Source organism: Ostrea edulis, chromosome 9, assembly GCF_947568905.1.
Source record: "Ostrea edulis chromosome 9, xbOstEdul1.1, whole genome shotgun sequence".
Classification (NCBI taxonomy): domain Eukaryota; kingdom Metazoa; phylum Mollusca; class Bivalvia; order Ostreida; family Ostreidae; genus Ostrea; species Ostrea edulis.
In genome coordinates, this window is record NC_079172.1 from 61,606,409 (window position 1) to 61,621,877 (window position 15,469).

Below are 15,469 nucleotides of genomic sequence, written 5' to 3' on the forward strand. Positions count from 1 at the left end.
AAATAATACAACCTGAATTTGACATAGACAGTGTGGTTTTACAACCAATAGTAGTAAAGAATTCTGTTCTGATATTTTCAAGTATGCAGTACAATGTAGTAAAACGTGACTCTCATCTCCTAACATCATTAATAATTGTGCATGTAAAGATCTTCTAATATTTTCGAAATTTCGAAAACAAATGTCTCCTTTCACCCAATACTTTATAACTACTTACATTGTACAGCCATTATATTAATATTGATAATGAACAAATCTATCATTTAATTTTGGTTTATCCATAATACTCATATCAGTTTTCATCAGGTCATTCTGATATCAGTTGATGTAGTATAAATTTAAAATAACAAATGCTACCATATTATTGATTAATGATTTTTTAAATATCATTTGACAAATGTATGTTTGTGAAAGAATTCAATATGAAAACAAATATCATCAAAAGAAGCTTTGTGACAATAAAATAACACATCAGGACATTACTCAATAACGCTCTACTGTGTCATCAGGTCATTCCGATATCAGGACATTACACCCTTGGTGTATTTCAAACCTAAAATAATGAAAAATAACCAACAAATATTAAAAATAATAGCTAAATATCTTAAGATATATACCAACTCATAAACATAATTAATTTGGATGCATAAAACATCGTAAAAATGTATCATTTTTGTAGAAATGTCTCATCAGGACATTACACTAAATATCAGGACATTACACCCCTCGGGTTTGAAAATGATGAATTACTATGCATTAAAATGCATATATATTTTTAAAAAAATTAGTATTTTATGAAAGGAAAACGTATATTTAACTAGTGCTTATTGTAACGGGGACCGTTACAGATGTTCCCCAAACATTTCCCCATTTAGCAAGTGGTGACATTTATTTCAGTACAAGTGGTTTTGACCATTGCAAACTGTGAAACATGTGAATATATAACTATTTTATAACGTTCAGTCCATTTCATGCTAATACAAATCAGTTATAAAGATCTGAGAGTTTTGTGCACGTACGTGCATATACATAATTCGACCATCTCGATACATTAGAAGTCTTACTATATGAGTACAAGAGAAGTTTCACAACTGTTCAATGAAAAACGAGAAATTAACGGCAACTCAAAACTACAAAGACCTTAATCAATGCACGTGCATACACGTGCGCGTGAGTACCACACAACAATTTTGTTGATGCTAATCAATAGACATTTGAACAATATACTTACTATATGAATTTGGTATCGATCGCTTCACTCTTAAGAAAGTTATTGGGATTTCAAAATCGTCCAATCAGAATTAAGCGCACGTGCATTCGCGTGCAGGGAAGTGATTTTGAGACTATTAATAAATTGACAGGCCCAAAACATACCTGCAACCTAATTTTCAAACCTATTCATTGCAATCTCAAAATGTTATAGACCAATACTCAAATTTAGACGTCAAAAATTACAATGCACGCGCATTCACGCGCACGCGATTTTGATAATGGAAAATTTGTTGACACCATTTCACAGACATTCATATCATAGATCCTCAGGGTAAATTTGAATTCATTTCAGTTTTTAATTCAATAGTTATGACCATTTTAGTACCCAAAAAATGAAAGAAAAGATATGCACGTGCATACACGGGCACGTGAGTATGACTCGGCATCAATGTTGATGTCATTCAATTGACATTTGATAGATATACTTACAGTATAAATTTCATATTGTTTCCATCATTTATAAGAAAGTTATGGCGATTTGAAAATCGTCCAATCACAATTTAGCACACGTGCATTCACGTGCCGGATGGTAATTATGACTGTACACTTTTGTTAAAAATATCAAGATACATATACAATACAAGTTTGAAATGATTTTGACAAAAAACAAAAAAGTTATGGTCATTGAAAGAATTGAACATTCAAAAGACAATGCACGTGCGTGCGCATGCGCGTTTGCAATTTTTATTACATCGATCTGTAGATATTTGGCATGTCTACCTATCCTGTAAATATCATTAAATTTCCTTAATTGGTATGAATGTTATAAACGGTTTTGTATTATCCAATCAAATTGAAGCACACGTGCATGCGCGTGCAGAATTGAAATTTTGACGATGTGAAACGGTTAAGGGTCTCAAGTTATACCTGCAATATAAATATCAAACGATTTCATTGAAAAATAATAAAAGTTAGACGCATTCCAAAGTTTGTAAACAAAAAATCCAATGCACGTGCATGCACATGCATGCATTTTCAGACAAAATGACGTTCGTTCCGCACATCTACAAAGAGTATTCTATCATCCTAAAAAGGTTTCGTCTTGATCCCTTCAGTAGTTTCTGAGAACACTCGTGGACAAAAAAGTGTGACAAGAATAAAGAAAATAATAATAACTAGATTCGATCTCGTTGCGAGCAACGAGTGGGTCTTCCGTCCAAATTTAGATGTGATTAGATAAGAATTTGACTGACATTTTCGTTCATAAATAATGATACAAATATATTGTCTAGACGTACAATTTAGCTTTGGTATTGTTTTACAAATATTGATCATTTAAATGTTATAAATTAAAGACTCTCTCTACCTCTCGGCAACTAATTAAAGGGGTCAGCTTTTTTTCGAGAAAAAAGTTAATAATGCTATTTACTGCAATACAGATTCGACTGATCAGGCGAGTCATGCCGCCCGGAGGCCTATTTTTTTATATCATTCTAGATATATCTCGCAAAACTGAACAAATTTTGTTCTACATGTCCTATGGAAATTTTCTTAAGAAAAAAGTTATTGATTGCGACATTTATCAGACTGTTAAGGCAAGTCATAAGGCCCGTGGGCCTTTTTCTTGATATCGTTTGAAAGATCTTGCAAACCTGAACAACTTTTGGTCTACATGTTTTATCAAAAGTTTCTCCAGAAAAAAGCTATTGATTGTGACACTAATCAAACTCTTCAGGCGAGCCATGAGGCCCGTTCGCCTTTTTCATGATGTTGTTTGAAACATCTTGCAAAACTGAACAACTTTTGCTCTAGATGTCTCATTAAAAGTTACTCGACTAAAATGTTATAGATTACAACAATAACCCAACTGTTCAGGTGAGCCATGAGACCCGCAGGCCTTATTCTTAACATCGTTAGTAACGCCTGCGAATCTGAACAACTTTCGTTCTACATGTCTTATCAAAAGTTTCTCGAGAAAAAAGTTATTAATGTTATTAATTGTGATACAAATTCGACTGTTCAGGCCCGTAGGTCTATTTTTTTTTATATCATTAGATAGATCTTGCAAAACTGAACAACTTTTATTCTACATGTTTTATCAAAGTTTCGTGAGGAAAAAGTTAATCATTGTAACAAAAATTCAATGGTTCAGGCGAGCCATGAGGCCCATGAGCCCATTTCTTGATACGGCACGAAAGATCTCAATAAACTGTACAACTTTTGTTATATATGTCTAAAAAAAATATTTACAAGTATAACGTTATGCGACATTTATCACTGTTAAGGCGAGTCATAAGGCCCGTGGGCCTTTTTCTTGATATCGTTTGAAAGATCTTGCAAAACTGAACAACGTTTGTTCTACATGTCTTATCAAAAGATTCTCGAGAAAATTTTGTAATTGTGACACTGATCAAACTGTTCAGGCGAGCCATGAGGCCCGTTGGCCTTTTTCATGATGTTGTTCGAAAGATCTTGCAAAACTGAACAACTTTTGTTCAAGATGTCTTATTAAAAGTTTCTTGACAAAAATGTTATAGATTGCAACAATAACCCAACTGTTCAGGTGAGCCATGAGACCCGAAAGCCTATTTATTAACATCGTTAGTTAACCCTTGCGAAACTGAACAACTTTTGTTCTACATGTCTTGTCAAAAGTTTCTCGAGAAAAAAGTTATTAATGTTATTAATTGTGATACAAATTCGACTGTTCAGGCGAGCCATGACGCCCTGAGGCCTAGTTTTTGATATCATTAGATAGATCTTGCAAACCTGAACAACTTTTATTCTACATGTCTTATCAAAAGTTTCGTGAGAAAAAAGTTAATCATTGTAACAGAAATTCAATGGTTCAGGCGAGCCATGAGGCCTATGGGCCCATTTCTTGATATGACACGAAAGATCTCAATAAACTGTACAACTTTTGTTATATATGTCTAAGCAAAATATTTACGAGTAAATAGTTATGATTTAAAACGTTGAGAAAAATGAGACACTTTTTTAAACCCCATTTTCGACCCCTACCGAGCTTCCATACTAGGCACTTCCGGAAATTTTGAAAACCCAGGTGCACAACTACAACATGTCGTCTAACATCACTGAAAATTTCAGCACTCTAGCTTTTATCGTTTTTGAGTTTTTGTCTGGACAAAATGGTCATCTGAAAATCGATAAAAGGGGGATAACTTCCAACCGGAAGTGATTTTTCAAAAATTGAAACGGCGGTACAAACTTCAAATGGCAACGCATCAATCCTGAAAATTTGAAGCAAATTGATCCAGCCATCTCCGAGAAATCTTCTGCACAAAAATCGGTAAGGAGAAAAAAAAAGAATAATAATAATAATAATAAGAAAAGTGAAAAATCAACAATAGAATAATAGAAGGGTCTTCCGCTGAAGACGGAAGACCCTAATAAGAAACAGAGTAAAACCAATATGTTCCCAAACTTTGTTTGGGGAACATAATTAGATCAAATCTTAAAATATCATATTTTTAAAATATGCTTTAGTGTAGATAGAATTATTGCCCATCAGGTCAATCAGGTCATTACACTTATCAGGTCATTACACCGACCCGTATTTCTTCAACATTTACAAATATTTAAAAGTTTAGAGTGTTAATCTAATGTAGATTTACAATCGGTTTCATCATATGTAAAAAGTTCCATTGTCTCAGATAAAAGGCCGTTAAAACAACAACGTACTAACAGCTCCGACATCGAACCTCTCACTCCGGGTACCGGCTTATCAGATGAATTAAGACTCATTCATGAAAGTTTATCGGAAATCAGGGAGTCAGTGGTGATAAAATGAAGATATACAAAGCATATACTAATTAAGAACAATTCTGTCGGAAGGGGGAAATAAATGTAACAGGGTTTCTGTCGAATTAAACAACAAAGTCCTGTATGGGTTCTTAGATGTCGATCACCTCCATTTTATTGCCAGAATCTAAGCTTTAGATATACATGTATATGTATGTGTATGACACTCATTCTATGGGAGTAAGTGATGTGGCAATAATCCCTCATTTAACAAAAATGTCCATGGAGATTGACTGTAAATTATGAAGTTTACATAAATAAACTTGCATCATAAAAATATCAAGCATGTATTTAAAAATATACCAAATCTGTGAAACACATAAATTTAACTTATTTCAAGCCAACTGATTTATGCCTCACAAAATATCTTTCTCACTGTGCAAGTGCTATGGAATTAAATCTACCAAATTATTACGTTTACTGCAAATTAGAAATAATATTAAAGTTAGAAAATAAGCTTACCTTGTTAAAGAAATGATCAGTCAACAGTCAAATATCTGTCATATATTTTCACCAACTTCTCTATAAACCAACTAGACAAAGAATGACTGAACACCACCAAGAACTTTTGGAGGGAAAAAGAACTGACCAATAAAACACCAGCTAACAACACTAAAACCAATAGGAACTTCGAACACTTTCAAACCTATTTACAAAAGTTTGATTATAATGACCTAAGGCAAAATTCAATAAATCAGAACAGGTACTGCCTGTTCTACTTGGATGAGCATAAAACACATCTCAATGTAGTGGTTATTCATATAATGTTTAATTTGAAATCTATATACAAATTTGTGTAGATTTATTAATTTAAATCAATTAATAAACACTATTACACACTTCCCCTCCTTTTAAAATGACTTCCACGTCATTTAAAGGAAGACTTACCCTCTGTCATGTAGTGTTGAAATACTGAAAAAATGCATGATAATTTATTAAAAATAAAAACTCAGAATTTTTCGGTAAACATTTTTAAAAGAGCTTTCGACATTTCTTTGTCCATCATTCTCAACTGAGAAGCCATTTCTTTAAAACACATTGCCTTATCCTTCAATTCGGGTTGCTGAGACGTCTGTAGACTACAGGCATAATGTTCCATCCATTGTGGCTTCTTTCTGATTCTTGTCGACCTTCTAGGCAAATCGGTCTCATTATCATCATCTTGGTTATCATCATCATCATCATCATGTTCATCAGGAACCTCAGCTACAGGTTTATGTAAATCATCCATATGAGAACTGCTGGAATCAAGATCATCAGGTAGTTCCTGAGTACTCTGATTGGGAGCGTCCTCCCCTGATCCGTCCTCCAGGTACTCAACACCACTCTGATCATCACCAGTAATAGTGTGAGTACTATCTGCAACATCCTCAGACAGTGCATCACTAAATGGTACCGGGCATTCCACTGTAACATACATGCTGTCTGCATCATCATCAGATCCTTCCAACTGATCCTGGATGGCAGATCTCTTTTCTCTATCTTGAGACTTTTCACTTCTCTTGGTTCTAAATCTAGGTGCTGGAACAGGTGAAGATAACTTGGAACCAATGGGCAATAATAAATTCCTATGTAGAATTCTTATTCTGCCTTGGCCAATTTCTCGTCTCACCTTATAAACCGGAATTGAAACATTTGGCTGACTAATGATGATGTAGGGATTTTCCTCCCATTTATCCTGAATTTTGTGTTTCCCATCAAAACTGACAACCTTAACTAAAACTTGATCTCCTTCATTCAAGATTACTCCTCTTATCTTGGTGTCATAATGCAACTTCTGTTTCGTCTGAGAATTCTTAATTGCTGTTTCAGCTTGATGATATGCATTTCTGAGATTTTCCTGTAGGGTTTCAATGTATGAAGAAGTCAATTTAAATTGGCAATTTCGCTCGATTCCAAAAATGAGATCTACAGGAAGATTTGGTTCTCGCCCAAACATCAAATAATATGGAGAGAATCCTGTCGAATCATGTATAGTACAGTTGTACGCATGTACTAATGGAGAGACATGTTTTTTCCAATTATGTTTCTGTTCTAGATCCAAAGTGCCTAACATAGAAAGAATGGTTCTGTTAAAGCGTTCTGTTATTCCGTTGCCCATGGGATGATATGGTGTAGTTCTGGATTTGGATATCCCAGTAATTTGGCATAATTCTTTAATCAAATTACTACAGAAGTTCGCTCCTTGATCTGAATGAAGTTTCTGCGGCAGACCATAATGGACAATGAAGTTGTTAAAAATTGCCTCAGCTGTAGTCCTTGCTGTTTGATTCTTCGTTGGTACTGCTACTGCATATTTGGTAAAATGGTCTGTCAGGACTAATATGTTCTGTATGTTTCCTTTGGATGGTTCTAACGTCATGTAATCCATACAAACTAACTCTAAAGGTTGAGTAGTTGTGATGTTTACTAATGATGCTTTCTGGTTGTTAGGTGTCTTGAACTTGATGCATCTCTCACACTCGTCAACCCACTTCAATACATCTGTGTGCATCCTTGGCCAGTAAAATCTACTTCGGACTAAAGCTATAGTTTTGTCTCTGCCTGGATGACCCATATCGTTGTGCAAATAGTGCAGGATCACAGGACTAAATGTATGTGGCACAACGTATTGTTGATGACAGGTACCATCTGCATTCTGTGTCTCTCTAATAAGTATGTCATCTTTCATCTTCAGCTTCTTAAAGTTTTGATGAAGAACTGCCTCAACCTCGCAACTTGCAGAGTTCCTTGGAGGTTTCTTTCCAGCTTTGACATAACCTATTATAGCCGAAATGGTAGCATCCTCAGCCTGAATTTGCTGAATGTCAATGTGCCGAATGTCCTTAATATTTGAAGGCAGATGTAACTGCTGACACACAGCAGGCAAAACTGGTAGTGTCTTGATATATGGTGGCTTATCATCAGCATTGACTATCGCTCTGACAGCTTCAGTATCCATGGTCTCGGTCTTCGCTGGTAATCTAGACAATATATCTGCATCGGTGTTCAATTTACCTGGCTTGTATGTAATACTGAAGTTGTATGAAGACAGAGCGGCAATCCATCTGTGGCCAGTTGCATCTAATTTTGCTGTAGTTAAAACATATGTGAGGGGGTTGTTTTCTGTAAACGCTGAAAATGTCTGTCCTGTAAGGTAATCTGAAAACTTTTCCGTAATTGCCCATTTTAAAGCTAAAAATTCCAGTTTATGAGTAGGATAATTTCTTTCAGATTTACTAAGTCCCCTGCTGGCATATGCAATAACGCGTTTAATCCCATCCTGTTCTTGATACAATATCGCTCCGAGTCCACTTTGACATGCATCAGTGTGTAACTCAAATGGACTGCTGAAATCAGGATATGCAAGCACTGGCGATGATGTTAATTTCTCTTTCAATATAGTGAATGCTTTGTCTTGAGATGGTCCCCAATGCCATGTCAATGGAGGCAGTTTCTTTTTTCCTCTGGGTTTCTTTCCAGTTGCCATGATATCTATCAATGGTCGTGCAATCTTTGAAAAATCCTGGATAAATTTCCTGTAGTATCCTGCGAAGCCTAAAAACTGTCGTACATCTTCAGGAGTTTTAGGAGTAGGCCAGTTTAAGACTTTGTCTACCTTGTCTGGGTCCGCCTGTACCCCATCTTCAGAAACAATGTGACCTATATACTTTACCTTTTTCATGAAGAAAGAACACTTCTTAGGGGAGAGCTTCAGACTAAATGTCCTAAACCTATCAAAAACTTGCTTAAGGCGGTCAAGATGTTCGTCAAATGTCCTAGAGAAAACTATTACATCATCTAAATAAATAAAACACACTTTTCAATGAAGATCTCCTAAACATTGTTCTTGTAGTCTTTGATACGTAGCCGGGGCATTCGCAAGTCCAAATGGCATTTTATTGAATTCAAAGAATCCTAATGGCCCAACTGTAAAAGCTATTCGCTGCTTATGCTGTTCTAAAATTTCGATTTGATGGTACCCAGATTTCATATTTAATACAGAAAAGTAACAATTCCCAGCAAGTGAATCTAATATTTCATCTATTCTTGGCAGTGCGTAGTTATCCCTCACAGTCCGTAAATTCAGCTGTCTATAATCCACACACATGCATAAGGACCCATCATGTTTCCTGACTAATACCACATTAGAGGAAAATGGTGAATGAGATGGTCTGATGATTCCACTGGCTAGCAACTCTTGTATGTGGTTTCTTACTTCTTCTACCATCGCTGGTGGTATGCGTCTGTATTTCTGCTTAAAAGGTGTTGTATCTGACAGTTCTATATGATGGTACACCTTGTCAGTAGTTCCAATATCTGTAGAATTTGTGGAAAATATATCCTGGTATTCAGAAACAAGTCCTCTACATCGCTCTTTCTCCGTCTCTGCTAATGTGTCAGATATATGAACTTTCTCTAAAATTTGTTCAAATTCTGAAGTTGACAAAGGAATAGATGTATCTGCAATTGTAACAGGCTGCATCTCGCATATAACTGCTCTTGGTGAAACTGATACTGTTCGCGTCGTGACATTGCTTATTTCCACTGGTATTATGTTAGAATCCTCAAAGTCATAATAATGTAAACTTGGGGTGATATCTAAGTCAAGTGGAATGCTAGACTTTGGAGTTGAATGCAGCATAGCTAAAACTTTCTGATAAGGAATCTTCCTGTCTGAGCAAGCTTTAATAACAACTTTCCCATTGGGTGGAATTAAAATCCTGCAAGACTCAGCGGACTTCAATATAGCAAGTCGATTCCCATTTCTTTCCAGCTGCCTTTCACGTAATGTCAGACATCTAAATGCCAAGTGCCATGAAGCGTGTAAATCTGCATCCTGCAAAAACCTTGACCCATACTCTGATCTTGTAATGTCAATCAGTCTGTGTAAAATATTTGTTCCAATCAAAACAGGAACTTTTGAGTTGTAATTACTGTTTGGAACAACTAAAAAGATGCAATCTTGTAGAATTTCTACTGATGACAGTCCATATGGGGCTAAATTCACCATGACATATCCTAAATATGGCATCAATTGACCATCAGCACATTCAATGTCAATTTGTTCATCTATTGAATTAAGCGCCGTTTTATCCTTTAAATATGTTATATAAAAGGATTCTGATATTGTAGAGACTGTGGCTCCTGTATCGAGTAATGATAGGCACGGAACACCATTAATAGCCACTTGAACCTCATTTGATGTTCCAACTAATTCCTCTGATAAGTTGGTGGGACTGTTCTTCCTTCTGCCAGACCCTTGTCCCCAGGATTTGGCAATCTGAAGTTTAAATCCTTTTTGTGGTCAACTCTGACTCTGCAACCAATAGCTATGTGGCCTTCTTGACCGCATCTATAACATATGATTTGGTCAGATCTATGACTCGATTGCTGGTCATCAGGGCATGCTGCAGTAGATCTAGCTTCAGGCATTGGGTAAGAATATCCTTTGTTTGAATGCTTTCCTTTCTTTCCCTTTTGAAAAGATTGTTTACCCTTATTACCATATGGTTTCTGTGCAGGAGGCATGTAATATGGCTGCTGCATTGCCTTTAGTTGATTAATCTGAGCCTGCAAATCCTTTAACTTGTCATCATCAGATGAGTCTGTCTTTGAAGAGATTGCTGCCTTTACTGTGCCTTGTTTGCCCTTTGATGACTTGATCTGCACTGTGCGTTCAGACTCTATTTTCCTGACTTCTACTCTTAGTCTATCGAAATCACTAATTGTGTGATACAGATGTCCGCAAACGTTTTTCAATTCTTGTCGCAAACCTTTGTAAAACATTGTGCGCAACATCTCGTTCACAGAATAATTCTGAACCTTGCCTAACCTCAAAGCAGTACAAAAAATTTCTTCTAAATGACAGCTCCAAGCTGAACAAGTTTCATCCTCTTTTTGCTTAGCACAATAAAATTCAGCTAATATATCCTCCTTTTCCAAAACATTCCCATATATGCTGTCTAATTTGAATAAAATTTCTTCAACAGAAGCACCAACACCTAGTCGCATAATAACTTTGGCTGCTTCCCCCTTCACAGACCTTCTAATTGCCTGAAGTAGAGCTTCTTCTGACTGAGACTCCTTCATTAGACAAGTCACCTCATACTTCCACAAGTCATATGAAGAGTCTGATTTCCCATCACCTGAGAAAGTGGAAATCCGTAAAGGAGCTTTATAATAGCCAGATGCTAGCGGCGATGCTGCTGCCATTGGTTCTTTAAACGTCGTCATAGATTCTTTCACAGAATGCTTTTCCTCATCATGATTAACTGCCCAATGCATGAATTTCTGTGGATTGATTTTCATTTTCTCCAATGTTTTCCAAAATTGATTCATATCCTCTGTTGACATTTCACTGTCAGTGACTGGCAGTTTGACATCTGGTTTAGTTTCTGTTGTAGTATTAGTTGTATCCTTCGTGTCTATACTTGGATTTGACATTGTAATGCAGTACAATTGAAATAAGAAACAAATATGTACAAAAAATAAAGGAAATTGCATGTATAGGAGGGTAGTTCACTTTGAACTATTGAAAACAGACTTGTAACAGCAATAATATCAAATACGTATAAGTTATCTACAGTGGGGCGTTCATAGTTGAACGACGAATACGGGTTTTGAAACGCAGATACAAATACTTATAATAATTCAATGCATACTGCTGAAATGGAAATGGTTGATCTGAAAAATAACACATCAGCTGACACACAGTTCGAAGTGTAAATAACTGATATTGTACCGAGTTTCTCCTACAAAGGAACTACAAGTGTGTTGAACTATAGACCCTTTACCTGAGGCTTAACTTTTATGTAAAATAAACAACAAACACTAGAGTTATTAAGCAATATTTAGCTCAAATTTGATTTCTCGTATACAAACTTACGTTTTCCGGTGTAACTATTAAAGCGAATATCGAGCTCGACTGGAATTGCGCAGTATAAAATAAACCGATCTCGATGGAATTATGAATCCGAAACGCGAAGCGCGAAATTCTTAAATAATAGCTGTTGAGAAAAATAATATAAATATACTAACTGACAATTACTATATGAACAATTTGTCACTCAGATCAACTCCCAATAAATCTAACTTGCTATATAGATAACTGAACAACTGCTACTACATTCCAACCCAGACAAATAAAGTACTGCGAATCAAACGAAACTACGGCTCTGAACAACTTCAACCAAATCAATATAATCTGTCAAATTGTCAAGGTGTCTTGGTCAAAAGATATAGATATTACACTATGATATTACGGTTTAGTAACTGATAAGGATATATAGGTAATAATTAGTGTGCAAATACGTGATACCTCACTTACCCATCTTTCTCTCGATGGTGGCACTCGGAATTCAGAAGAAAAAATTATATACTTATTTCTTTTTAAACTAAAAAAAATGTACCTATAGTTGCACAAATTTTCTACGATATTACCTTAAAAAAAAAACCCACAAAAGATATATTCTTGTCAAACTTGACCCTGACAATCTTATATAAGTTTGCTTATTTGATCGATCAATTACATGGTTCTATACTGCAGTAAAAATACGAAGTCTATATAAGAGCTAAACTAGCTTGCACACACTTTGTAATAATAAACCAGTATAAACAGAAGATACAATGAAAAATGTAACAATTGAAACACTCACCGATCAGCTGATTCAGATGTCACGTGACGTAAACCAAAATTGCACAAACACAAAGAATGAAAACACACATCACACAGCACATATAACACACAATGCTTACAACATGCGTCACAAATATAATATCCAAAATGAATATTGACGAAGTAAGTCATGGACGATGTTCCAAAACAATGCACAGTTGTGTCCATTCACGCGTGACAGTTATGTAGGTCGTCTACTGAACGTAGCACACCGCACCAAAGCCAAGGACCGGTCTTACTATTCGAACACTCGTCACCTCCGCAGACTGTTGTTTTTCCAGAAAAGTCCTCTAGGGATTTTACAGGTGGAGGAGTCCCAACGTGGGCGCCATTTTGTAACAGGGTTTCTGTCGAATTAAACAACAAAGTCCTGTATGGGTTCTTAGATGTCGATCACCTCCATTTTATTGCCAGAATCTAAGCTTTAGATATACATGTATATGTATGTGTATGACACTCATTCTATGGGAATAAGTGATGTGGCAATAATCCCTCATTTAACAAAAATGTCCATGGAGATTGACTGTAAATTATGAAGTTTACATAAATAAACTTGCATCATAAAAATATCAAGCATGTATTTAAAAATATACCAAATCTGTGAAACACATAAATTTAACTTATTTCAAGCCAACTGATTTATGCCTCACAAAATATCTTTCTCACTGTGCAAGTGCTATGGAATTAAATCTACCAAATTATTACGTTTACTGCAAATTAGAAATAATATTAAAGTTAGAAAATAAGCTTACCTTGTTAAAGAAATGATCAGTCAACAGTCAAATATCTGTCATATATTTTCACCAACTTCTCTATAAACCAACTAGACAAAGAATGACTGAACACCACCAAGAACTTTTGGAGGGAAAAAGAACTGACCAATAAAACACCAGCTAACAACACTAAAACCAATAGGAACTTCGAACACTTTCAAACCTATTTACAAAAGTTTGATTATAATGACCTAAGGCAAAATTCAATAAATCAGAACAGGTACTGCCTGTTCTACTTGGATGAGCATAAAACACATCTCAATGTAGTGGTTATTCATATAATGTTTAATTTGAAATCTATATACAAATTTGTGTAGATTTATTAATTTAAATCAATTAATAAACACTATTACATAAAGAAAGAAATTATTAAAGACGTTAAAGAGGCATTGAAAAAAGAAATCGTAGATAGTGTCAAAGCCCAGGTTAAAGATGAATTAGAAAACAAAATTGACCTAAAAGTTAAAGAGTTTGTGTTTGAAACTACAGAGATAACAGATTTAGTGTGAACATTAGAGAAAAATTCCAAGAGCACATGGAAGAATTAAGATCATTGCAAAACACAATGAAACGATATCAAACACTGACAGAATCTGCATTAACCTTGGCGAACCCTTATCAGCAATATTCCCAGAAAAACAACATCCAATTTCTAGGGTGGAAGGAAAAGGCGCAGGGAAATCTTCGTGAAGAGTTACGCGCCATATTGAAAGAAACGGTGGGCGTGGCAATCGACCCTTCAGATGTACTAGCCATCCACAGGATTCCCGGGGCAGAAGGAAAAACCAGGCCAGTTATTGCCAAATTCAAAAACTCGGAAACAAAAAATCAAAATCATCCGAAACAGATCGAAGGAGGAAGTGAAAAAACGGTTCATGATGTTTGGCCAAGGAACGAAGGCCGCCAAACAGGAAGGAAACTAGAGATTATTTTTATGAAAACTATAATGTCTCCCCAGCTCTCCAAAATAGAAGTAATCCGAATGAAACCTCCTCCCCTTAATGTACTACATGGTATCGAGGAGAAAGCATGAGCAGGGACATAGACATTGTGAACTCCCATACCCACATAGAAGTGTTCACAAAATATTTTACACCCTCCACCCTTCAGATCCACTATAACTTCAGTTTAAGGAAAACAATTGGACCCTCCTGTCCCTACAATATGCAAATTTGCAAATGTCATTGAAGTATTGTACAAAATTTCAAGTCTATCTGATAAGCCATATAGGAGGAGAAGTGCGTTTACATTTTATTTTAATATCCTTCATCCCTCTGAGATCCACTATATAAATTTTACGAAAAGTAATTGTATCCACCGTCCCACAAATATGCACATCTACAAATGGCGATGAAGCTTTGTACAAAGTTTCAAATCTATGTGATAAATCATATAGGAGAAGTGTTCATATTAAGCTATTTTACATCCTCCATCCCCCTTAGATCCACTATAATTTTTAGGAAAATAATTGGATCCTCCTGTCCCGACAATGCACATCTACAAATGAAAATGAAGCATTGTACAAAGTTTCAAATCAATTTGGTAAGTCATATAGGAGAAGTGTTCATAAGCTATTTTACATCCTCCATCTCCCTTAGATCCATTGTAACTTTAGTCACAACACACCGTCACACCAACAAATTGCAACGTGCCTTCGAGCTCTCACGCCAACAAGCAACGCGCTTTCGCGCAACAAGCAACGCGCCTTCATGATAACACAACTTGCCTTCGCACCGACAGGCAACGCACCTTTGCGCCGTTACGCTAACAAGCAACACGGTGCGAAGGCGTGTTACTTGTTGGGGTGACGGCACGTTGCTTGTCTGCGCAAAGGCGCATTGCTTGTTGGCATGAGAGCGCGAATTTAAGCTAGGCGCGTTGCTTGTCTGCGCGAAAGCGCGTTGCTTGTTGTCGTGAGAGCTCAAAGGCGCGTTAATAGCTTGTTGGCGTGTTGTGACTTACGCTCAGTCACGCTTTTGCAAATGGCCCTATCCGGACACCAAAG

At 36.0% G+C, this 15,469-nt stretch overlaps 1 long non-coding RNA gene across 1 annotated transcript; it reads right to left on the bottom strand.

The window, feature by feature from the left end:
- Positions 1-13,064: 13,064 nt before the first annotated feature.
- LOC130050250 (uncharacterized) lies at positions 13,065-14,233 on the bottom strand. Its single transcript, XR_008798687.1, has 2 exons — positions 13,444-14,233; positions 13,065-13,214 (listed from the first exon to the last, which is right to left on the bottom strand). It is a non-coding gene; the product is annotated as an uncharacterized LOC130050250 (long non-coding RNA).
- Between the last annotated feature and the right edge of the window lie 1,236 nt (positions 14,234-15,469).